Source organism: Papio anubis, chromosome 8 (genome assembly GCF_008728515.1).
Source record: "Papio anubis isolate 15944 chromosome 8, Panubis1.0, whole genome shotgun sequence".
Lineage (NCBI taxonomy): Eukaryota > Metazoa > Chordata > Mammalia > Primates > Cercopithecidae > Papio > Papio anubis.
The window spans coordinates 42,681,957-42,707,151 of NC_044983.1; the positions used below are offsets into that span (position 1 = coordinate 42,681,957).

Genomic DNA, 25,195 nt, shown 5'->3' on the forward strand with positions numbered 1-25,195 from the left:
GCGTTGAATTCTTGTTATTGATGTTCATGCTGAGGTATAATGGGGATGATGTGTACTGTCATCTGCAACTTTGAAATGCGTCGAAAAGTAAGATGGATTAATGGATGGAGAAATATGATAAACTGGTCATAGCTAAATAATAACAATTGTAAAGTCTTGGTGATGCATGTATTGGTTTTTACTATAGTATCTCTAAAAACTTTCTGGTCTAAATTTGCATAATATATGTGAAAAATCTTCTCAGGGAACGTAGAATTATGTTTCTGTATTTATGTAAGTAGTTGTCATGTAATTCTTTGATCTTAGAGAATCTGAAATTTCCAATGTGGGTGTACAGTGTCTCACCACCACCTGAGTTTATTTCCGGTTGTTGTAAAACAGTATAATTGATAATGAAATTTTTTTGATATTTTTGTCCTAGACATGGAATGTATAGTGCTCTAGCTTTTACTTTTTGAGAGACAGAAAAAGGCCCTGAGCATTAGTGTTGTGTCAATCATCCTAGGCTCAGATCTCCATTCTACCTCTCACTCAATGCTTGGCCTTAAGCAGGTATTTAACTTTTTTTTTTTTAGATCCAATTGGTTTGTCAAATGACTTCAATAACATATTCTTCACATAGTTGCTGTGAAGATTGGTGAGTCATGGCACAGCACACAGCTGAACATAGAAGACATTCAAACAATGCCAGATTCCTTTAGGATGCAGGTAGACATTCCTAGGGTTTATAATAGATTTAGAAGTAGAATTAGTCTTTTACTTCTTCAGATCTCCTTTGAAGTCTGAGTGACTACAGAACCCATGGACACCCACCTTTAGTCACTAAATGCTGTGTTTCTGGTCTCTAGGGCCTGGTTGCATCTTGATTGGAAACTATTAGTTAAACATTTATAAGAAATAATACTGTAATTCGTTTAAGCTAAAAATTTTTTTCTTGAATTTTAGTTTATTGGTCTTAGTTAATAGTATAACTTTTACGTTGCTAAAAAGTTATAATCCAACTGTGTTCTCTGTTGACATTAACTGAAATACATGTTCTTTTCTAGAGACCTTATTCTGTGAATCATAATATAAAAATATATCTTATGAAATTTTTTATAGATATCTCATTTAATTCTTACCATCCTATTAATAAAATACATTTTTATGTCATTTATATGTATTGAGTATCTTGTCTGAAATCACACAACTAGAAAGTAGAAAGTTGTCATTTGAACACAACTCCGTGTGATTCTTTACCTGGTTATCTTAGCCATTTTGCCGAATGGCCTTTCCTTCTTTCCCTTATCCCCCATTTCCATGTATGTGTGTGTTGTCATTCTCTACTAGCTCTTTCTTCTTATACGCAAATAGGCCAGCTGTCTACATTTAAACAAACAGGATCTTTAATCCTGCTGCTCCCATACTCAAGACAAATTGGCAAGTATGTTATTATCTGTTCTGTGAAGTGAAATTAGATCTCTTTTGATTTCAACAGCAAAACCTTATGTTTTATCTTTTTAAAAAGTCCTTAAATCACAAGTTAGAGCAATTAACGTCTATATTACTAATAATATTTCCAGTAGTATGAACGCTTTGGTAATGGTTAAATGGTTCTGAAATCTACACATGAGATGCTTCCCTTAGAGGGGCTTTTTGGCCAGTTCACCAATTATTTGGAAGAGGAAGTCTAGGTTGATTATATTGCTTTGAGTTAGAATATCTGAGAAAGTGGTACTTAAATTAGTTTGCTAGTGCTGCGTTGATAAAATACTACATACTGGATGGCTTCAACAACAGAACTTTATTTTCTCACAGTCCTTGAGGCTGGAAGATCCTCTGGGACAAGTCCAGGTGCTGGCAGGGTTGATTTCTCCTGAGACCTCTCTCTGTGGCTTGCAAGGTGGCTGGGTCTTGACATGGCCTCTTCTCTGTGTGACCCTCCCCCTTCTTATAAGGATGTCAGTCAGATTGGATTAGGGCCCACCCTAACGACAGCATTTTAACAATCACCTATTTAAAGACCTTATTATCTCCAAGAACATTACATTCTGAGGACCTGAGACTTAAGCGTATGAATTTGGGAGGACACAATTTAGCCTATAATAGTGCTATAAAGAGAAGTTCAAAAATGAAGATGGAGATTTTATTTTTTAAGAAAAAAATAAGTTTGCTTTTAGAATGTTAAATTGGGAATATGTACTAGATAGTTGATGTTGTCACTTGGGATTTGGAAGAGAACACAAGGTTGGTTGCTTGATTTGGAAAGCATTTGCTTAGAGGTAGTATATTAAAATTAGAGCAACATAAGGAAATTGATTTTTCTCCACATTTCTGGGACAAGAGGAAAAAATAGTGTAAGTAATCGTAAAAATTCTTAGAAAGTATGAAGAAAGGAGCCCACAAGAGAAATTTGAAGAATGAGATTTGTTTCTCATGGACTTTATTTCAGTTGGTCAGTTTATTTTCCTTTTATTAAACGCCAGAAATTTTAATACATCAATTGTAATGAAAATGCTTTTCAGATTGTAAATATTTTGGAAGGGATTTACTTAAAACAAGTTACTGATCCAACCAACTTCTTGAGTTCCAAAGCCATGGAGACATCTTATGGTGCTCCAGACAATCTACCCCTTTTTCTGTTTCTGGCAGCTGTAGCTGCAACATTCGAGATAGAGTTATGTGAGATTTGTGCTCTTTCCTTTGAAAGTGGAGGACTTTTCTGGGCATGGGTGCCTGATATCCTGAGGTGGGATCATTGCCTCCTCTTTCTGTTTTCCCCAAATATCTCTGCGAAGTCTAGGTTGTTGAAATTTTCCTGGCCCTAAGCACTATTTTAGGGGATCTAAGTGGAAGAAAGGCTTCCAGCACACCTAAAGTTGATAGAAGATAATGGCAACTTGATTGTCCTTTCTTTTGACCATCTCTGTATCTTTTTACAAAATAAGCTTACGTCCACACTTTTTTTTTTTTAAGACAGGGTCTGGCTTTGTTTCTCACAATGGACTACAGTCGTGTGATCTCACAGCTCACTGTAGCCTCCACCTCCCCAATCTCAGGTGATCCTCCCAGCTCAGCCTCCCAAGTGGCTGAGACTAGTGGTGCATGCCACCATGCCCTGCTGGTTTCTGTATTTATTTATTTTTACTTACTTATTTCTTTTTTTGGAGAGACAAGGTTTTGCCATGTTGCCCAGACTGGTCTCAAATTCTTGAGCTCAAGCCATCTGCCTGTCTCAGCCTCCCAAAGTGCTGGGATTTCAGGCATGAGCCACCACACGTAATTTCTTTTATGTAATTATGGAAAGTACAGCTCTTTTCTTTACAGAATGTTTGCTTTCAGCCTTGCCACGTACGTACACATCTTTAGCAACATCCAGTTTGTTACCAGGTCTCTCAGTTTAGTTTTTAAAAATTTTATTTTATTGAGGTGAAATTCACATAGCATCAAATTAACATTCAAAAGTGAATAATTCTTTGGCACTTGGTGGATTCACAGTGTTTTTCAGCTAACACCTCTATCTCATTCTAAAACATTTCATCACCCTAGAAGAAGATACTATACTATTAAGCATCCATTCCATATTCCCCACCTCTTCTCAGTCCTTGGTAACACCAATCTGCTTTCTGTCTGTATGGTTTTACCTGTTCTGTTATTTCACATAAATGGAAATCATACAGCATGTGAACTTTTGTGTCTGGCTTCTTAACAAAATGTTTTTGAGCTTCCTCCACATTGTAGCATGTATCAGTACTTCATTCCTTTTTATAGCTGCATAATGTTCCATTGTATGTATATGCCACACATTGTTTAGCCATTCATTCACTAATGTGTATTTATTTCCTCCCTTTGGCTATTGTGAATAGAGCTGCTAGAAGCCTGGTGTACACATATCCGAGTACCTGTTTTCAGTTCTCTTTGATATATATGAAGGAGCATAATTGCTGTACTATGTGGTGATTTTATGTAACATTTTGAAAAACTACCTGTTTTCTGCAGTGACTGAACCATTTTACATTCCTGTCAGCAGTGCACAAAGGTTTCAGTTTTTCCACATCTCTTGCCAGCACTTACATTATGGTTTCTTCTACCCACTTAAAAAAAAAATCCTAGTGGGTGTGAAGTGATACCTTATCAAGGTTTTGATTTGCAATTCTCTAATGGCTACTGATGATGAGCACTGTTTTATGTGCTGGTTGGTGATCTGAATATCTTCTTGGAAAAAATATCTATTCAAGTTTTTTGTTGATTTTTTTTTTCTTGTTATAAGAGAATGATCTATGTATTCTGGATACTAGACCCTTGTCAAATATATGACTGGCAAATGTTTTCTCATATTCAGTAGGTGGTTTTTTCACTTTTTTTTTTTTTGAGATAGGGTTTTAATTCTGTTGCCCAAGCTAGAGTGCAGGGGTACAATCATGGCTCAATGTAGCACTGCAGCCTCAGCTTCCCCAGGCTCAGATAATTCTCCCACCTCAGCCTCTCGAGTAGCTGGGACTATAGGCATGCACCAGCACACTTGGCTAATTTTTTTCCCCACTGAGACAGAGTGCTGCTCTGTTGCCCAGGTTGGAGTGTAGTGGTGTGATCTCGGCTCACTGCAACCTCTGCCTCCTGTGTTCAAGTGATTCTCCTGTCGCAGCCTCCCGAGTAGCTGGGATTATAGGCACGCACCACCATGCCTGGCTAATTTTTGTATTTTTAGTAGATACGGGGTTTCACCATATTGGCCAGGCTGATCTCTAACTCCTGACCACAGGTGATCCACTTGCCTTGGCCTCCCAAAGTGCTGGGATTATAGGCATAAGCCCCCACACCTGGCCTGATTTTTGTATTTTTTTGTAGAGAGAGCGTTTCACTGTGTTGCTCAAGCTTGTCTTGAACCCCTGAGCTCAAGCGATCCACCCACTTTGGCCTCCCAAAGTGCTAGGATTACAGGCATGAGCCACGACACCTGGCCATGTTTTTTTTTTCCCCCCCACTTTTTTGACAATATTCTTGGATGCACAGTAGTTTTTAGTTTTGAAAAAGTTCATTTATCTATTTTTTCTTCTGTTGCTCATAATCTTGATGTCATATCGAAGAAACAATTGCCAAATCCACGATCATGAAGATTTATTATCTATGTTTTCTTAGGCTTTTATAGTTTTAGCTCTTATATTTAGGCCATTGATCTATTTTGAGTTAATTTTTGTGTATGGTGTGAGGCAGGGGTCCAACTACATTTTTTTTTAAAGAGATAAAGAGATAAAGTCCTGCTCTGTCACTCAGGCTGGAGTGCAGTGGCATGAACATAGCTTACTGCAGCTTTGAACCTCTGGGCCCAAGTGATCCACCCACCTCAGCCTCTCAAATAGCTAAGACTTCACCAAGGCTGGCTAATTTTTGTTTTTTTTTTTTTTAGAGATGGGGTCTTGCTATGTTACCTAGGTTGTTCTCAAACTCCTGGCTTCAAGTGATCCTCCTGCCTCAGCCTCCCAAAGTGTTGGGATAACATGCGTGAGCCACCATGCTGGGCACCAACTTCATTTGTTTGAATATGGAAATCTGGTTGTCCCAGCACCATTTGTTGAAAAGATTATTATTTCCTCATGGGCAGGTTGTGACACCCTTGTTCAGTGTATTGCATCTCTCATACAGAACATACAGTGGAAATGTTCACTTTTTTATCCCACATTGCAGTACCTTTGGCTGGGTTAATTTATGTGCATTTGATGTTATTATTGATATAGTTGCATTTATGTACACCAGTTTACTTTTTCATTTCCTAAATGTTTCAGCGTTTTTTTCTTGGGTCTTTCCTCATTTCTTTTACTTGAAAGCAATATTTTCTTTGGTAACATTTAGTTCTAATGTCATTTTCACAAATTTTTTTTTTTTTTTGGAGACAGCATCTTGCTCTGTTGCGCAGGCTGGAATGCAGTGGCAGAATGTTGGCTCATGGCAAACTCCACCTCCTGGGTTCAAGTAGTTCTTGTGCCTCAGTCTCCTAAGTAGCTGGGATTACAGGCATGTGCCACCAAGCCTAATTTTTTTTTTTTTTTTTTTTTTGAGATGGAGTCTCACTCTGTCACCCAGGCTGGAGTGCAGTGGCGCAATCTCAGCTCACTACAACCTCCGCCTCCTGGGTTCACACCATTCTCCTGCCTCAGCCTCCTGAGTAGCTGGGACTACAGGTGTCTGCCACCACGCCCAGCTAATTTTTTTGTATTTTTAGTAGAGATGGAGTTTCACCATGTTAGCCAGGATGGTCTCCATCTCCTGACCTCATGATCTGCCTGCCTCAGCCTCCCAGAGTGCTGGGATTACAGGCGTGAGCCACCACGCCCAGCTCAATTTTTGTATTTTTAGTAGAGAGAGAGTTTCACCATGTTGGCCAGGCTGGTCTCTAACTCCTAGCCTCAAGTGGTCTGTCCGCCTTGGCCTCACAACGTGCTGTATTACAGGCATGAGGCACTGTACTCAGCCTACAGTATGTTTTTGAGGGAGATTTTATGGGTTACTTTAGTGCTTATCATGTACATCTTAACCAAATCTCCCTCAGATTTGTTACTAGTTTTATTCCAGTGAGGCATAGAAACATTACCACTGTATGGCTCTACTTTCTCTTCCTCCTCTTTATGCTATTATTGTTATACATATTGTATCTGCTATAATTGTTAATATAATTTTGTATTAGAAGGGAAAAGAAAGGAGAGCAAGTGTACATTTATAGTGTTAGATGACCCTTCTTATTTACCATTTTGTGTTCTCTTCATTGGTTCCTATGGAATCATGTTACCATGTGGTGGTGTTTCCTTAGTTTGATAAAGCTTTGTTCCCACGCAGCACTCTTCTGTTACTCACAGATGTATGACATTTCTATATGTTATAGGTACAAACAGTACAATTATATACATATTTTATGCAGTTTTTAAAAATCAGCTAAGAGAACAAATACGCACATATGCTGAGTTTTAATTAGATAATTACTTTTGCTGACACCCAAATTTTTCATGTGGGCTTGTGTGGATTCTTAGGTCACTTGCCTTCAGCCTTAAGAAATTCTGTTTATATTTTATCAGGTGAGTCTGCAAGCAATAATCAGTTTTTGTTTATCTAGAAATGTATTTATCATGCCTTCATTTTGTTGTTGGTGGTGCTTTTCTTAAGATTTTTTTTTTTAGAGCAGCTTTAGTTTTACAGAAAAATTGAAAGGAAGATACAGAGATATCCCATAATTCCTTCCCCCACATATGCATAGCCTTCCTTTTATCAACGTCCCCCACCAGAATGGTGTATTTGTTACAGTTGATGAACCTGTGTATACACATCTTTCTTACACAGAGTCACTAATTTCTATCAGGGTTAATTCTTGGCGTTGTACATTCTGTGAGTTTGAACAAATGTATAAAGATACCTGTCTACCATTATAATGTCATACAGTCATACAGAGTAGTGACACTGCACTAAAAATCCTCTATGCTCTGCCTAGTAATCATTCCCTCCACCCTAATCCCTGGCAACCACTGATCTTTTTACTGTCTCCATAGTTTTGCCTTATCCAGAATGTCATACAGTTGGAATCATATAGTATGTAACTTTTTTTGAGTACTTTCTTTCACTTAGTAATATGTATTTAACTTTCCTCCATGTCTTTTCATACCTTAATAACTTATTTCTTTTCAGCACTGAATTATGTTCCATTGTCTGGATATAACATTTTATTTATCCATTCGTCTACTGAAAGATATCTAGAAGGTTGCTTCTAGGTTTTGGCAATTATGATTAAAGGTGCTATAACCATACATGTGCACGTTTTCATGTGGAGATAAATTTTCAACTCCTTTGAGTAGATGCCAAGCAGAGCAATTGTTGGATTGTATTGGGTAAGAGTATTTTTAGTTTTATAAGAAACTGCCAAACTGTCTTCCAAAGTGGCTGTAACATTTTGCATTCCCACCAGCAAGAGTTCCTTTTGCTCCATTTTCTTGTCAGCATTTGGTGGTGTCAGTGTTCTGAATTTTAGCCATTCTAGTAAGTATGTCCTGATGTCTCATTGTGGTTTAAATTTGCATTTCTCTGGTAATATATGATATGGAGCATCTTTTCTTGTACTTATTTGCCATCTGTATCTGTGTCTTCTTTGGTGAGATATCTGTTAAGGCTTTGGGCCAATTTTTAATTTCTAAGGTAGAAGCTTAGATTATTGATTTTAGATCATTTTTCTTTTTTAATGCAGTCATATGTCATTTAGTGATCAGAATACATCCTGAGAAATGTGTCATCATTAGGTGATTTTGTCCTTGTGCAAACATCATAGAGTGTTCTTACTCAAACCTAGGTGGTTTAGCCTACTACACACCTACACTATATGGTATAGCCTATATCTAGACTGCAAACCTGTGTAGGATCTTACTGTACTGGATACTGTAGACAATTGGAACACAATGGTAATTATTTTTGTATCTAAGCATAGAAAAGGTACATTATAATATGGTATAAAAGATAAACAATGGTACACATATATAGGGCACTTACCATGAATGGAGCTCGTAGGACTGAAAGGTGCTCTGGGTGAGTCAGTGAGTGAGTGTTGAGTGAATATGAAGGCCTAGGACATTACCGTACACTACTATCAACTTTATAAACATGGTACACTTAGACTACACTAAATTTATTTTTAAAATTTTTCTTTCTTCAATAATAAATTAATCTTAGCTTACTGTAATTTTTCACTTCTTAAACTTCGTTTTTTTCACTTTTTGACTCTTTAGTAATACCACTTTGTAATAACTCTTTTGTAATAACACTTAGCTTAAAACACAAACATATTGTTCAGCTGTACAAAAAAATGTTTTTTTGAGAGGGAGTCTCAGTCTGTTGCCCACGCTGGTGTGCAGTGGCGTGATCTCAGCTCATATATCCTTATTCTGTCAGCTTTTTTCTATTTAAAAAAATTCTTTAAACTTTTTTGTTAAAAACTAAGACACAGACACACACATTAGCCTAGGCCTACACAGGGTCAGGATCATCAATATCACTGTCTTCCACCTCTGTATCTTGTTCCACTGAAAGGTCTTCAGGGGCAGTAACACTCATGGAGCTGTCATCTTGTATGAGATCAATGCCTTCTTCTGGAATACCTCCTGAAGGGATCTGCTTGAGGATCTTGAGGATGTTTTACAGTTAACTGAAAAATAATAAGTGAAAGGAGCATACTTTATTATTATTGTTATTATTATTATTATTATTTTTTGAGATGGAGTCTTGCTCTGTCACCCAGGCTGGAGTGCAGTGGTGTGATCTTGGCTCACTGCAACCTCAGCCTCCTGGGTTCAAGCAGTTCTCCTGTCTCAGCCTCCCGAGTAGCTGGGATTACAGGCACGCACCACTACGCCTGGCTAGTTTTTTTGTGTTTTTAGTAGAGACAGGGTTTCGCCATGTTGGTCAGGCTGGTCTCGAACTCCTGACCTCAGGCGATCCCCACCTCAGCCTCCCAAAGTTCTGGGATTACAGGCATGAGCCACCACTCCTGGCCATGGAGTATACTTCAAAATAATGATAAAAAGTATAGTATAGTAAATACATAGCTTAATACTATGGTCATTATCAAACATGTATTGTACATAATTATATGTGCTATAGTTTTATACAGCTGGCAGCACACAGTAGGTCTGTTTACAACAGCATCACCATGAACATATGAAAAATGCATTGCACTATAAAGTTACAACTGCCATGACATCATTAGGTAATAGGAATTTCAGCTCCATTGTAATCTTACAAGACCAGCGTTGTATATGAGGTGTGTTCATTGACAAAAATATCATTATCATTATGTGGCACATGACTGTATATGCATTTAGTGCTATAAATTTCTCCTCTAACCATTGCTTTCACTACATCCCACAAATTTTGATAAGCTGTGTGTTACTTTCATATAGTTGAAAACATTTAAAAATTTCTCATCAGATTTCTTGTTTGACCCATGTGTATTTAGAAGTATTTCATTTTCATATATTTTGGGATGTTCCATGTATCTTTCTGTTAATTGATTTTTAGTTTAATTTCATTTTGGTCTAAGAGAAGATGTTACATAATTTGTTTTTAAAAATTTGTTAGCATGTGTTTTATGGCCTAGAATGTGATCTGTTTTGATGATTTTTCCATGTAATCTTGAGAATATGTATTCTGCTATTGTTGGATGAAGTGGTCTGTAAATGTCAATTATATCCAGTTGATAGGTGGTGTTATTGAGTTCAAATATATCTTTATGGATTTTCTGCCTGCTAAATCTGCCCATTTCTGTGAGAGATCTTGAAGTCTCAGATTATGATAGTGGACTAATTTATTTCACTTTGCAGTTTGTTTTTGTTTTATGTATTTTAACACTCTGTTGATAGGTATATACATGTTAAGGATTGTTGTGTCTTCCTGGACAGTTGAATCCTTTATCATTGTGTAATGCCCTTCTCTATCCTTGATAACTTTCCTTGCTTTAAGTCTATTCTGCCTGAAATTAATAGGCTACTCCTCCTTTTCTTTCGTTAATGTTAGCCTGATATATCTTTCTTCAATCCATTTATGTTTAGTTTATATGTATCTTTACATATGAAGTGGGTTTCTTGTAGACAACATGCAGTTGGCTCTTGTTTTTTATTACACTTTGACAACTTGTCTTTTAATTAGTGTGTTGACCTTTAAAATGATCATTGGTATAATTGGGTTAATATCTACCATATTTGTTACTGGTTTCTATTTGTTGTTCTTGTTCTCTGTTCTTATTTTTATTTTCCACTCTTTGAGCATTTTATGTGATTCTCTTTTTTTCTTATCTTCTTAGTATAACCCTTACACTTCTTTCTTAGCTTTTAAAATGGTTGCCTTAGAGTTTGCAGTATACTTTTACAACTAATCCAAGCCAACTTTCCAATAACACTGTTACACATTTACAGATAATGTGGAGTATAATAGCAAAATTATCCTAATTTCTCTTTCTGTTCCTGGCATTCATTTTACTTATATGTAAGCATATGTAAATACATATGAGAGCATACATAATTGAATACATGTTGCTGTAACTATTTTGAACAACCATTATCTGTTAGGTCAGTTAAGAATAAAAAAATAAAAATAAAATTTTACTGTCTTTATTCCTTCATCAGCTCTTCCTTTCTTTATGTAGAACTGAATTTCTGACCTATAATTCCTTCTTCTGTAGAACTTCAATACTTCTTGCAAGGCAGTTTTACTGGCAACAGAGTCACTCAATTTTTGTTCATCTGACAAAATATTTTTCCTTCACTTTTGAGGCATAATTTTACTCACTACAACAGAATTCTAGATTGGTAATTTTTTTCTCTCAACAGTTCATTTTTTTTTTAAATTTAAATTTTTATTTTTATTTTTTGAGATGGAGTCTCGTTCTGTTGCCCAGGCTGGAGTACAGTGGCACAATCTCAGCTTACTGCAACCTCCACCTCCTAGGTTCAAGTGATTCTCTGGCCTCAGCCTTCCGAGTAGCTGGGATTACAGGCGTGTGCCACCACATCTGGCTAATTTTTATATTTTTAGTAGAGACAGGGTTTTGCCATGGTGGCCAGGCTGGTCTTGAACTCCTGGCCTCAAGTGATCCACTCACGTCAGCCTCCCAAAGTGCTGGGATTACAGGCGTGAGCCACCATGCCCAGACCTCTTTCAACAGTTTAACCATTTCACTCTACTCTCTTGCTTGCATTGTTTCTGAGAAGTTGCTATCTTTGCTTCTCTATAAATAAGGTATTTTCACCCCCTTCAACTTCCTTCAGAAATTTGTTTTTGTTAGATTTTTTGTGCAGTTTAAAAATGATAGATGCCCAAGTTTTTGCTTTTTTTTTTTCTCCTGCATTTATCTAGCTTGCTTTCCTTAGTTTCTCAGATCTGTGTGTGGTTTGGTGTGTGACAGTAGTTTGGGGAGATTCTCAGTCATTGTTGTTTCAAATATTTCTAATGTCCATTTTTCTCTTTTTTCTACTTTTGGTATTCCCATTAAGTGTATGTTACATCTTTTATAGTTTTCCCACACTTCTTAGATATTCTATTTTTTTAGTCTTTTCCCTGTTTGCTTTTCAGTTTTGGTGGTTAGTAGTAGTCCATTGTGTAGATGTAGCACATTTTAAAAAGCTGTTCACCAGTTGATTTGTGTTTGGTGTTTTTACACTTTTTGGCTATTATGAATACTGTTGCTCTGAAATTGATATGTAAGTTTTTCTGTGAACATACTGTTACTGAAACACCAGGGGTTTGGTCTAGGTCCTGTTGCTTGCCGCACAGAAAGCCAGTGACTGAGACAGAGTATTGCCAAAGAAGAAGGCTTTAATTGGGTGCTATAGCTGGGGAGATGGGAGCTCAGTCTCAAATCCCTCTCCCTGACCAACTAAAATTAGGGGTTTAGGTAGCAGGGAAAAATGTAACAATGTGAAACAAAACAAGAGCTAGGGAGGGGCAAGGAAGCAATCATGATGAGGGGTTCAGCATTTCATTGTTTGGATGTGGTGATCTGGTGAATTTCAGTTCTTTGATACTTTCTGAGAGCAGAAGGTCCTTTCCTGCTGAAGGAACTCAGAGTAGAAGGTTATTTCCTGAAGAAGGAACTCAGATAAACGCAAGTTTTAAGCTTAAAGAATTTCTTTGATCACGAGGTCAGGAGATCGAGACCATCCTGGTTAACACGGTGAAACCCCGTCTCTACTAAAAAATACAAAAAACTAGCCGGTCGGGGTGGCGGACGCCTGGAGTCCCAGCTACTCAGGAGGCGGAGGCAGGAGAATGGCCTGAACCCAGGAGGCGGAGCTTGCAGTGAGCTGAGATCCGGCCACTGCACTCCAGCCTGGGTGACAGCGCGAGACTCCGTCTCAAAAAAAAAAAAAAAAAAGAATTTCTTTGTTTATATTAAAAAACTATCTGTGGGACTGTTGAGTTGGTTTCAGTATGTGTGCAGTTCTCTTGTATATACCTAGAAGTCGAATTGTTAGATCATGTTATCTTTGTATTTTACTTTTTAAGGAACTGACATTTTTCTCTGAAGTGGCTGCACTGTTCTGCATTCCCACTAGAAATGTTTGAGGGTTTCCAGTTTCTCCATATTCTTATCAACACAGCCCTTCATCTCCTTTTTCATTATAGCATTCTAAGTGGGTGTGGAATGGTATCTTTTTTGTTTTGATTTGCATTTCTCTAATGGCTAATGATATTTTCATGTGCTTATTGGCCGTTTGTGTATGTTCTTTGGAGAAACGTCTGTTTAAATTATTTGCCCATTTTTCAGTTGGCTTAATTGTGTGTGTGTGTTTTGTTTGGTTTTGCTTCTTTTTTGAGACAGAGTCTTGCTCTGTCACCCAGGCTGGAGTGCAGTGGCCTGATCATAACTTACCACAGCCTCGACCTCCTGGGTTCAACCTACCCTTCCAGCTCTGCCTCCCAAGTAACTGGGACTACAGAGGGGCCTACCACCACCTCTGGCTACTTGTTTAATTTTTTTCATAGAGACAAGGTTGTACTATGTTGCCCAGGCTTGGCTTGAACTCCTGGGCTCAAGTGATCCTCCTGCCTTGGCCTCCCAAAATGCTGGGATTATAAACATGAGCCACCACACCTGGCCCTTATCTGTGTTTTTATTATTAACTTGTAAGAGTTCTGTATGTTTTCAGTGTACATGTCTTTTTTTTTCCCCAAATGTATGATTTGTAAATATTTTTTTCCCATCATTGAGTTTTATTTTCACCTCTTAAATATCTTTTTTTCCATAAAAGTTTTTGTTTTTAGTATGTTTTTGGTTGCTGCTGCTTTTTGTGTGACATGTAAGAAATCTTTTTTTTTTTTAAAAAAAGAAAAAGTCATGATTTTTACCTGTGTTTTCTTCTAAGACCTTTCTAGTTTCAGCTTTTCGATTTAGATGTATGGTCCGTTTTGAATTAACTTTTTTGGTGGTGTATTAGGTAGGTGTCCAGATTTATTACTTTACATGTAAATATTCAGCTGTTGTAGCACCATGTTTTAAGAAGACTGTTCTTTTACTATTTAAAGGTCATGGCACCCTTGTGAAAACTTAGTTTACTGTAGGTGTATCGATTTATTTCTGGATTTTCTATTCAGTTCCATTGGTCTATATGTCTATCCTCATGTCAGTTCCACCTTACCTTAATTAATGTAATTTTATAGTAGGTTTTAAAATTGGAAAGTGAGAGTCCTATAACTTTGATTTCTTTTTCAAGGTTGTTTTGGCTCTTCTGATTCTTCTGTATTTCTATATGAAGTTTAGAGTAAGCATTTCCATTTCTGTGCTCTTATCCCCAGCCTGTAGGTCTCTTGCCTGTCCCTTTCCTGGTGGTTGTGTGTGGGAGGCCAGAGGTGTATTCCAAATGGAAAGAGATTGCATTCTTGTAGTGATCTGGTGGTAAGCTTGACCTGAAGATTTCAAGATGGGACATGGTTAAAAGATAACGTTGTTCTACTTTTATGGTATGAAATTCCCCATTTAAATTTAACATGACCAGAAATTTTGAGATAGTCAAATGAAACACAGTAACTACCTTTGAGAGAGTCATTGGAAGTTTGTATTCATATATATTACAGTGGAATGATGCAGCATCATTAGTAAGGATTGAATCAGGATTAAATAAATGGCAGTAATGAACTGCAGCAGATATATGTTGTTTCAGTACTAACATGTCATAGTGTGTCCGGAATTGGTTCGTGGTCTCACTGACTTCAAAAATGAAGCCGCGGACCCTCGCAGTGTTACAGTTCTTAAAGATGGTGTGTCCGGAGTTTGTTCCTTCAGACGTTCAGATGTGTCTGGAGCTTCTTCCTACTGGTGGGTTCGTGGTCTTGCTGGCTTCAGGAGTGAAGCTGCAGACCTTCGTGGGGAGTGTTACAGCTCTTAAAGGCGGCGTGGACCCAAAGAGTGAGCAGCAGCAAGACTTATTGCAAAGAGCAAAAGAACAAAGCTTCCACAGTGTGGAAAGGGACCTGATCGGGTTGCCGCTGGCTGGCTTGGGCAGCCTGCTTTTAGTCCCTTATCTGGCCCCACCCACATCCTGCCGATTGGTCTGTTTTGACAGAGTGCTGATTGGTGCATTTACAATCCTCTAGCTAGACATAAAAGTTCTCCAAGGCCCCACTAGGTTAGCTAGATACAGAGTATTGATTGGTGTATTTATAAACCCCGAGCTAGACACAGAGTGCTGATTGGTATGTTTATGATCCCTTAGCTAGACATAAAAGTTCCCCAAGTCCCCACCAGACTAGCTGTCCTCACCCAGTGGATCCTGCCCAGGGGCTGCAGGTTGAGCTACCCGCCAGTCCCCAGCGGTGCCTGCACTCCTCAGCCCTTGGGCAGTTGATGGGACTGGGTGCCACAGAGCAGGGGGCAGTGTCCATCCGGGAAGCTTGGGCTGCGCAGGAGCCCATGGCAGAGAGGGGTGATTGGGCATGGCAGGCTGCAGGTCTTGAGCCCTGCCCAGTGGGGAGGCAGGTGAGGCCCCGTGAGAATTTGAGCACAGCCTGACACTGCTGGCGGACCTAGCGCAACCTCTGCAGCTGTGGGTCCGGGTGCTAAGCCCCTCACTGCCATTGGCCCGCGGTGCCAGCTGGCCACTCAGAGTGCAGGGCGCCCGCTGGAACTCGCAGCTGGCCCGTGAGCGTGCGCAGCCCCAGTTCCTGCCCGTGCCTCTCCCTCCACACCTCCCTGTAAGCAGAAGGAGGTGGCTCCAGCCTTGGCCAGCCCAGAGAGGGGCTCCCACAGTGCCGTGGTGGGGCTGAAGGGCTCCTCAGGCATTGCCAGAGTGGTCGCGGATGCTGAGGAGGTGCCGAGAGCAAGGGCTGCTAGCACGTTGCCACCTCTCAGTAGGAATCATGGCATTGTGAGTAATACTAGCGTTATTGCCTTTTTCTTGGGTGAAAGTTAGGAGATTAGCCAGGAAAGCAGATATAACAATGAAGAACTTAGAAATGGTGCCTGGACACTTTGAAAGTTCATGTGCATGTGAACAATAAATAAATACTTAAGAGTATCTATTTTCTATCTATGTTCTAAAACTTAATTGAAAAATCACTCGTGTCCATGGGCCCATGATTTTGTAATATACTTGAAAAATTATATATACATAAAGAGGCCTCACAAAAAAATTATTTTTTGGGGGGGCTTCTATGTATCCTAAGGGTAGTCCTGCTCAAGTTTACGTTAGTAGATACCATCCCAGCTGTTGTTGGGTGGTCAGCCTTGACGTCTTTCAGCCTAAATGGCTTAACATAGGTGGGAATAGGGAATTGCTTTTAAAAGTAAAGGAAAAAGTGAGTAAAATTAATTGAGCTTGCATTGTTCTAGTTTGGATAAAAGTACTACTTAGAGTGAATCTTCATGAGCGAGAGGTCACTATGAGAAAGTAAAGAATTTCCTTAACTAGATCTATGAATTTGTCTTAGTACAACTGCTCAGGGGTTTTTAAATATTTAATATTTAACATTTCCATTTTAAATATTATCTTTAAGAAATGAGTCACCATTCAAGAATTAAGATTTAACACGGAATCATGGGATTAGATTGTTGAAAGTTTAGAGATTTTGTGCCTTTATTATAAAAAAGAAACTGAAAGTGTTCTAGGTTGTGCTTTGAAAGGATGGCCCCTTCTGTTTAACTTACTGTGTTTCTAGTGAGAACGAATTTACTATGATCCTACTATTTTTCTATGGAGAACTAACCTAACATGCCCGTATTAAAAACTAATTCGCCATATTTGTGTGGTTGTAGCCAGAGAAAAATATTTGAAGGTGAAAATTTATTTACCATTCTTTTTATGTAATTAACCTATATCTTAATTTCCATGTTTTTCTCGCTTACCTGAAGAAGATCAGTAGATGACAATGAACTAAGTACTGGGGCTTGTGAAAATGGGTGTTTATTTAAACCACCCACAAGACAAGGATCATCTTTGCATTTTGAGGACTTGTTTAGAGTGAAAAGGAAAACTCACTTTTTTATTTAAAACAAACTTTAAGCTGAATACATGTTAAGCATAACATAATTGTTTACATTCTTTTTTTTTTTTTTTGAGATGGAGTCTTGCACTGTCACCCAGGCTGGAGTGCAATAGTGCAATCTTGGCTCACTGCAACCTTTGCCTCTCAGGTTCAAGCAATTCTTCTCCCTCAGCCTCCCGAGTAGCTGGGATTATAGGCATCCACCACCACAGCTGCCTAATTTTTTGTATTTTTAGTAGTGACGGGGTTTCACTATGTTGGCCAGGCTGGTCTGGAACTCATGACCTCGTGATCCACCCACCTTGGCCTCCCAAAGTGCTGGGATTACAGGCGTGAGCCACCGCACCTGGCCTGTTTACATTCTTCTTTTGCTGCTTTCATTTGTATCCATGATTGTAAATGTAGTCTTTCCATAAATGTATTCTAGATGTGGTATAATTTTGTGGGGCTTTTCCTGTTTTTCATGCTTATTATTTTTAGTGGCTGTTATAATTTTATATTATGCCTTCTTTCTTCACCTTCCAAAAGTAGATAAAGTCTCTCACACAAAAGAGGTTATGGGCTTTATCAATAAATGTGTGCTTTTAGGGGCATTTTGTCCTGTATGGCTACGAGTTCCCAAGGGGAGATATAATTCGTAATAATAGGTTAGTAAATACTAAATTCCATTTTCTGTTCCATCTTCAAATTTTTTTCTGTTTAATGTTTTACTTTGTTGCAGATAATTCTTATGCAAAACAGAACTTTTTTTTTCCTATACTGGATCTCCACCCCTGTGTTTACTGTTAAGAGTCTTAAGTTTTACATTGTCGATACCCACTCCCTAAGTTTCGGTTTCCAGAGCCACTAGTAACATTTGTCCCTCATGGTGGAACAACGTATGGGAATATTCCTGTGTGCATCCAGGAGCATTTTTCAGATTTCTTTGCTAAAGCTTTATTGCCATCTATGATAACTTCTCATCACAGTACATAGAAAGCAGCAGCACTGTCTGACTCGGCCTTCTCAGCAGCTCCTACACAATCTTCCCCTCCGAAGTCCCTGCCAAAACCACACAAGACATGTTTCTCGGAGTTGTGCATGGAGAATATCACCAATGTATTTGTTGCCTTCTCTCGGGCTTTTTTCCATTCTTCACCTTTTATTACTATCTCTAGTGATCTCGAAAAGGATATTTTATGTGAAATTGTGTATTTAAGGAAACTGTTGAAAAAAGTCTAAATATTTGTACTAAGATTTAGTATGGGAGAAGGATTTTGTCTAGTTTGGGAGACATTTCCATTTGTTTATTGTCATATGGAATTGTCTGAATTTTAGAGCTGGGAAAGCAGCCTGGGGCAGGCCTGACCTCCTGCATGGGCTACCCCCTGTGCTGCCCTACCTATTTAGTTGTCATGGTAACACAACGCAGATTCTCTTCCTCATATTTCTGACCTATCTTCTCTTGTACTTCGTAATGTCTTTTTTGTTGTTGTTGTTGTTGTTGTTGTTGTTGTTGTTGAGATAGAGTCTTGCTCTGTCGCCCAGGCTGGAGTGCAGTGGTACGGTCTTGACTCGCTGCAGCCTCCGTCTTCTGGGTTCAAGCAATTCTCTTGCCTCAGGCTCCCAAGTAGCTAGGATTAGAAGTGCATGCCACCACACCCGGCTAATTTTTGTGTTTTTCGTGAAGATGGAGTTTCACCACGTTGGCCAGGTTGGTCTCGAACTCCTGACCTCAGGTAATGCACGTGCCTCGTCCTCCCAAAGTACTGGGATTTCAAATATGAGCAGCTGCGCCCGGCCTGAAATGTCTTATTTTTATATTTTTAAAGGTAGCTTTTAGTACACATTGTAGATTCTCTTATTATTACCTTTTTTATGCACGCTGGTGTTTAAATATTTACATACCTTTAGTGCAGATACCTCTCCTGGCTACCCTTTCTTTCTGACTTTAGGCTGTACTGTATTTATAAAGTAATTGTGAGCATTTTCCCAGCATGTTCTTAAAACCAGACTAGTCATATTTATGAGCAGATATTTCAGAATATGTACATAATTTATAAAAACAAATCTCCCAGTTGCATCTAGGGTTCTGTTTGATTGGAAATTGTTAAGACATACACTCTCCAAGCTCATTATCTAGCTGTTCTAACTTTATTATACTAGTAAATTAATATTATGTTTAGGTGGATGTTATATCATCCATGTTAACTCTTAGGAGAAGTTTTGAAGATTGTAGCCTTGTTTTGTTTATTGATGATTTTTTTCTCTTTTAAATACCTAATACAAATTCTAGTGTTTGAGAATACAGAGTGCCTTTAATATAAAAAAATTATTTGGAATATAAAAATCTGATTGACAGGATTAAAATTAAGATGCAAAATAGGAAAAGATTCCCTTTATCTGTACCATTTTTGAAATCAGGTATCTGAAAATTGGACTTTTGTGTTCAGGGAGACACTTGAGTCTCTTCTTTAGGTTAGGATTTCTCATTCCCAGTACCTAGCATAGAAGTTGGCATGTGCTAGATACTCACTAAATGTTTACTGAATCAATGAACTAATGAAGAGGAGGGTGTGAAACAGGGTCACTGTGCAATGGTTACCAACTTGTCCAAGTTCAATGAGACACAACTTACATGAAGCTGGTTTATTACTTACAGACAGGCAGTGAGGGCCAGAAGAAGCCTAAGGATTTCTTGTGTGCCAGTCGCTCAAGGCTGAGGAAAGCTGCCTGGGGTGGGTGGAGTCTCATCTCTGTGTGCTCCACTTGTAACATAGCTGCAGGACCTCAGAAAGCAGCCTGACATGGGTTTTATATTCCACAGGCCACAGAACTGTTAGACTAAAGTGTGGAAGGTCATCCTGTTTCGGGCAGGGATTGAAACAGAACCTGGGCTTCTCCTGCCAGTCCTTCCCTTTCTCAGGATGTTTCATTCCCAGAACATTCTACAGTTAATTCTTAAGAATACTAGGAGGAGCAGGGAGAACTGGGTCCATCCAATGCCACCTGGAGAATTGTCCTTCATGGGGGAAAAAGATAATGCTTGTAGGACATTCTTATGCATTTAATCTTCTGTGGCAGAGACTCTACTGGGCCATTTTATGTATTTTATTGGCTTTTTCTTTTTTTTATTATTATTATACTTTAAGTTCTAGGGTACATGTGCACAACGTGCAGGTTTGTTTCATATGTATACATGTGCCATGTTAGTGTGCTGCACCCATTAACTCGTCATTTACATTAGGTATTTCTCCATGCTATCCCTCCCCCATCCCCACACCCCATGACATGCCCCGGTGTGTGATGCTCCCCATCCTGTGTCCAAGTGTTCTCATTGTTCAGTTCTCACCTATGAGTGAGAACATGCAGTGTTTGGTTTTCTGTCCTTGTGATAGTTTGCTCAAAATGATGGTTTCCAGCTGCATCCATGTCCCCACAAAGGACATGAACTCATCCTTTTTTATAGCTGCATAGTATTCCATGGTGTATATGTGCCACATTTTCTTCATGCAGTCTATCGTTATTGGACATTTGGGTTGGTTCCAAGTCTTTGCTATTGTGAACAGTGCCACAATAAACATACATGTGAATGTGTCTTTATAGCAGCATGATTTATAATCCTTTGGGTATATGCCCAGTAATGGGATTTCTAGTTCTAGATCCTTGAGGAATCGCCACACTGTCTTCCACAATGGTTGAACGAGTAGACAGTCCCACCAACAGTGTAAAAGTGTTCCTATCTCTCTACATCCTTCCAACACCTGTTGTTTCCTGACTTTTTAATGATCGCCATTCTAACTTGTGTGAGATGATATCTCATTGTGGTTTTGTTTTGCATTTCTCTGACGGCGAGTTATGATGAGCATTTTTTCATGTGTCTGTTGGCTGCATAAATCTTTTCTTCTGAGAAGTGTCTGTTCATATCCATTGCCCACTTTTTGATGGGGTGGTTTGATTTTTTCATGTAAATTTGTTTAAGTTCTTTGTAGATTCTGGATATTAGCCCTTTGTCAGATGGGTAGATTGCAAAATTTTTCTCCCATTCTGTAGGTTGCCTGTTCACTCTGATGGTAGTTTCTTTTGCTGTGCAGAAGCTCTTTAGTTTAATTAGATCAAAGTTGTCAATTTTGGCTTTTGTTGCCATTGCTTTTGGTGTTTTAGACATGAAGTCCTTGCCCATGCCTATGTCCTGAATGGTATTGCCTAGATTTTCTTCTAGGTTTTTGTGGTTTTAGGTTTAACATTTAAGTCTCTGATCCATCTTGAATTAATTTTTGTATAAGGAGTAAGGAAGGGATGCAGTTTCAGCTTTCTACATATGGCTTGCCAGTTTTCCCAACACCATTTATGAAATAGGGAATCCTTTCCCCATTTCTTGTTTCTGTCAGGTTTGTCAAAGATCAGATGGTTGTAGATGTGTGGTATTATTTCTGAGGACTCTGTTCTGTTCCATTGGTCTATATCTCTGTTTTGGTATCAGTACCATGGTGTTTTTGTTACTGTGGCTTTGTAGTATAGTTTGAAGTCAGGTAGCGTGATGCCTCCAGCTTTGTTCTTTTGACTTAGGATTGTCTTGGCAATGTGGGCTCTTTTTTGGTTCCATATGAACTTTAAAGTAGTTTTTTCCAATTCTGTGAAGAAAGTCATTGGTAGCTTGATGGGGGTGGCATTGAATCTATAAATTACTTTGGGCAGTATGGCCATTTTTACGATGTTGATTCTTCCTATCCGTGAGTATGGAATGTTCTTCCATTTGTTTGTGTCCTCTTTTATTTTGTCGAGCAGTGGTTTGTAATTCTCCTTGAAGAGGTCCTTCACATCCCTTGTAAGTTGGATTCCTAGGTATTTTATTCTCTTTGAAGCAATTGTGAATGGGAGTTCACTCATGATTTGGCTGTCTGTTTGTCTGTTATTGGTGTATAGGAATGCTTGATATTTTTTTGCACATTGATTTTGTATCCTGAGACTTTGCTGAAGCTACTTATCAGTTTAATGAGATTTTGGACTGAGATGATGGGGTTTTCTAAGTATACAATCATGTCATCTGCAAACAGGGACAATTTGACTTCCTCATTTCCTAATTGAATACCTTTTATTTCTTCTCTTGCCTGATTGCCCTGACCAGAACTTCCAACACTATGTTGAATAGGAGTGGTGAGAGAGGGCATCCCTTGTCTTGTGCCAGTTTTCAAAGCGAATGCTTCTAGTTTTTGCCCATTCAGTATGATACTGGCTGTGGGTTTGTCATAAATAGCTTTTATTATTTTGAGATACGTTCCATCAATACCTAGTTTATTGAGAATTTTTAGTATGAAGTGCTGTTGAATTTTGCCAAAGGCCTTTTCTCCATCTATTGAGATGATCATGTGGTTTTTGTCTTTGGTTCTGTTTATGTGATGGATTAAATTTATTGATTTGCATATGTTGAACCAACCTTGCATCCCAGGGATGAAGCCAACTTGATCGTGGTGAATAAGCTTTTTCATGTGCTACTGGATTCGGTTTCCCAGTATTTTATTGAGGATTTTTGCATCGATGTGCATCAGGGATATTGGTCTAAAATTCTCTTTTTTTTTTGTTGTGTCTCTGCCAGCCTTAGTATCGGGATGATGCTGGCCTCATAAAATGAGTTAAGGAGGATTCCCTCTTTTTCTATCGATTGGAATAGTTTTTCAGAAGGAATGGTACCAGCTCCTCTTTGTACCTCTGGTAGAATTTGGCTGTGAATCCGTCTGCTCCTGGACTTTCTTGGTTGGTAGGCTATTATTACCTCAATTTCAGAGCCTGTTATTGGTCTATTCAGGGATTCGACTTCTCCCTGGTTTAGTCTTGGGAGGGTGTGTGTGTGCAGGAATTGATTAATTTCTTCTAGATTTTGTAGTTTATTTGTGTAGAGGTGTTTATAGTATTCTCTGATGGTAGTTTGTATTTCTGTGGGGTCGGTGATGATATCCCCTTTATCATTTTTTATTGCGTCTATTTGCTTCTTCTCTCTTTTCTTCTTTATTAGTCTTGCTATTGGTCTATCTATTTTGTTGATCTTTTCAAAAACCAGCTCCTGGGTTCACTGATTTTTCGAAGGATTTTTTTGTGTCTTTATCTCCTTCAGTTCTGCTCTGATTTTAATTATTTACTGCTTTCTGCTAGCTTTTCAATGTGTTGGCTCTTGCTTCTCTAGTTCTTTTAATTGTGATGTTAGGGTGTCGATTTTAGATTTCTCCTGCTTGCTGTAGTGGGCATTTAGTGCTAAAAATTTCCCTCTACACACTGCTTTAAATGTGTCCCAGAGATTCTGGTATGTTGTGTCTTTGTTCTCATTGTTTTCAAAGAACATCTTTATTTTTGCCTTCATTTTGTTATGTACCTATTAGTCGTTCAGGAGGAGGTTGTTCAGTTTCCATGTCGTTGAGCGGTTTTGAGTGAGTTTCTCAATCCTGAGTTCTAACTTGATTGCACTGTGGTCTGAGAGACAGTTTGTTATGATTTCTGTTCTTTTACATGTGCTGAGGAGTGCTTTACTTCCAACAATGTGGTCTATTTGGGAATAAGTGTGATGTGGTGCTAAGAAGAATGTACATTCTGTTGAGTTGGAGTGGAGAGTTCTGTAGATGTCTATTAGGTCCACTTGGTGCAGAGTTGAGTTCAAGTCCTGGATATCCTTGTTAATTTTATGTCACGTTGATCTGTCTAATGTTGACAGTGGGGTGTTAAAGTCTCCCATTATTATTGTATGGGAGTCTAAGTCTCTTTGTAGGTCTGTAAGGAATTGCCTTAGGAATCTGGGTGCTCCTGTATTGGGTGCATAGATATTTAGGATAGTTACCTCTTCTTGTTGAATTGATCTCTTTACCATTATGTAATAGCCTTCTTTGTCTCTTTTGATCTTTGTTGGTTTAAAGTCTGTTTTATCAGAGACTAGAATTGCAACCCCTGCTTTTTGTTTTGTTTTGTTTTCCATTTGCTTGGTAGATATTCCACCATCCCTTTGTTTTGGGCCTATGTGTGTCTCTGCTCGTGAGATGGGTCTCCTGAATACAGCACACTGATGGGTCTTGACTCTATCCAATTTGCTACTCTGTGTCTTTTAATTGGGGCATTTAGCCCATTTACATTTAAGTTTAACATTGTTATGTGTGAATTTGATCCTGTCGTTACAATGTTAGCTGGTTATTTTGCTCGTTAGTTGATGCAGTTTCTTCCTAGCATCAATGGTCTTTACAATTTTGCATGTTTCTGCAGTGGCTGGTACCAGTTGTTCCTTTCCATGTTTAGTGCTTCCTGCAGGAGCTATTGTAAGGGAGGCCTGGTGGTGACAAAATCTCTCAGCATTTGCTTGTTCGTAAAGGATTTTATTTCTCCTTCACTTACGAAGCTTAGTTTGGCTGGATGTGACATTCTGGGTTGAAAATTCCTTTCTTTAAGAATGTTTAATATTGTCCACCAGTCTCTTCTGGCTTGTAGAGTTTCTGCCATGAGATCCTCTGTTAGTCTGATGGTCTTCCCTTTGTGGGTAACCCGACCTTTCTCTCTGGCTGCCCTTAACATTTTTTCCTTCATTTCAACTTTGGTGAATCTGACAATTATGTGTCTTGGGGTTGCTCTTCTCGAGGAGTATCTTTGTGGCATTTCCTGTATTTCCTGAATTTGAATGTTGGCTTGCCTTGCTAGGTTGGGGGAAATCTGGTTAATATCCTGAAGTGTTTTCCATCTTGGTTCCATTCTCCCCGTCACTTCCAGGTACACCAATCAAACGTAGATTTGGTGTTTTCGCATAGTCCTATATTTCTTGGAGGGTTTGTTCGTTTCTTTTTACTCTTTTTTCTGTAAACAACTCTTTTCACTTTGTTTCATTCATTTGATCTTCAATCACCTTTCTTCCACTTGATCGAATCAGCTGCTGAAGCTTGTGCATGCATCATGTAGTTCTCATGCTATGGTTTTCAGCTCCATCAGTTCATTTAAGGTCTTCTCCACACTATTTATTCTAGTTACCTATTCGTCTAATCTTTTTTCAAGGTTTTTGGCTTCCTCAATATGGGTTTGAGGATCCTCCTTTAGCTTTGAGAAGTTTGTTATTACCGATCTTCTGAAGTCTACTTCTGTCAGCTCGTCAAAGTCATTCTCCATCCAGCTTTGTTCCATTGCTGAAGAGGAGCTGCGATCCTTTGGAGGAGAAGAGGTGCTCTGGTTTTTAGAATTTTCAGCTTTTCTGCTCTGGTTTCTCCCCATC

The 25,195-nt window shown here is 38.7% G+C and overlaps 1 protein-coding gene across 8 annotated transcripts in view; it reads left to right on the forward strand.

Annotated features, from left to right (window-relative positions):
* SPIDR (scaffold protein involved in DNA repair) overlaps window positions 1–25,195 on the forward strand; it is a 481,415-nt gene that overhangs the window by 67,839 nt on the left and 388,381 nt on the right. The gene's annotated exons all lie outside the window — the stretch shown is intronic.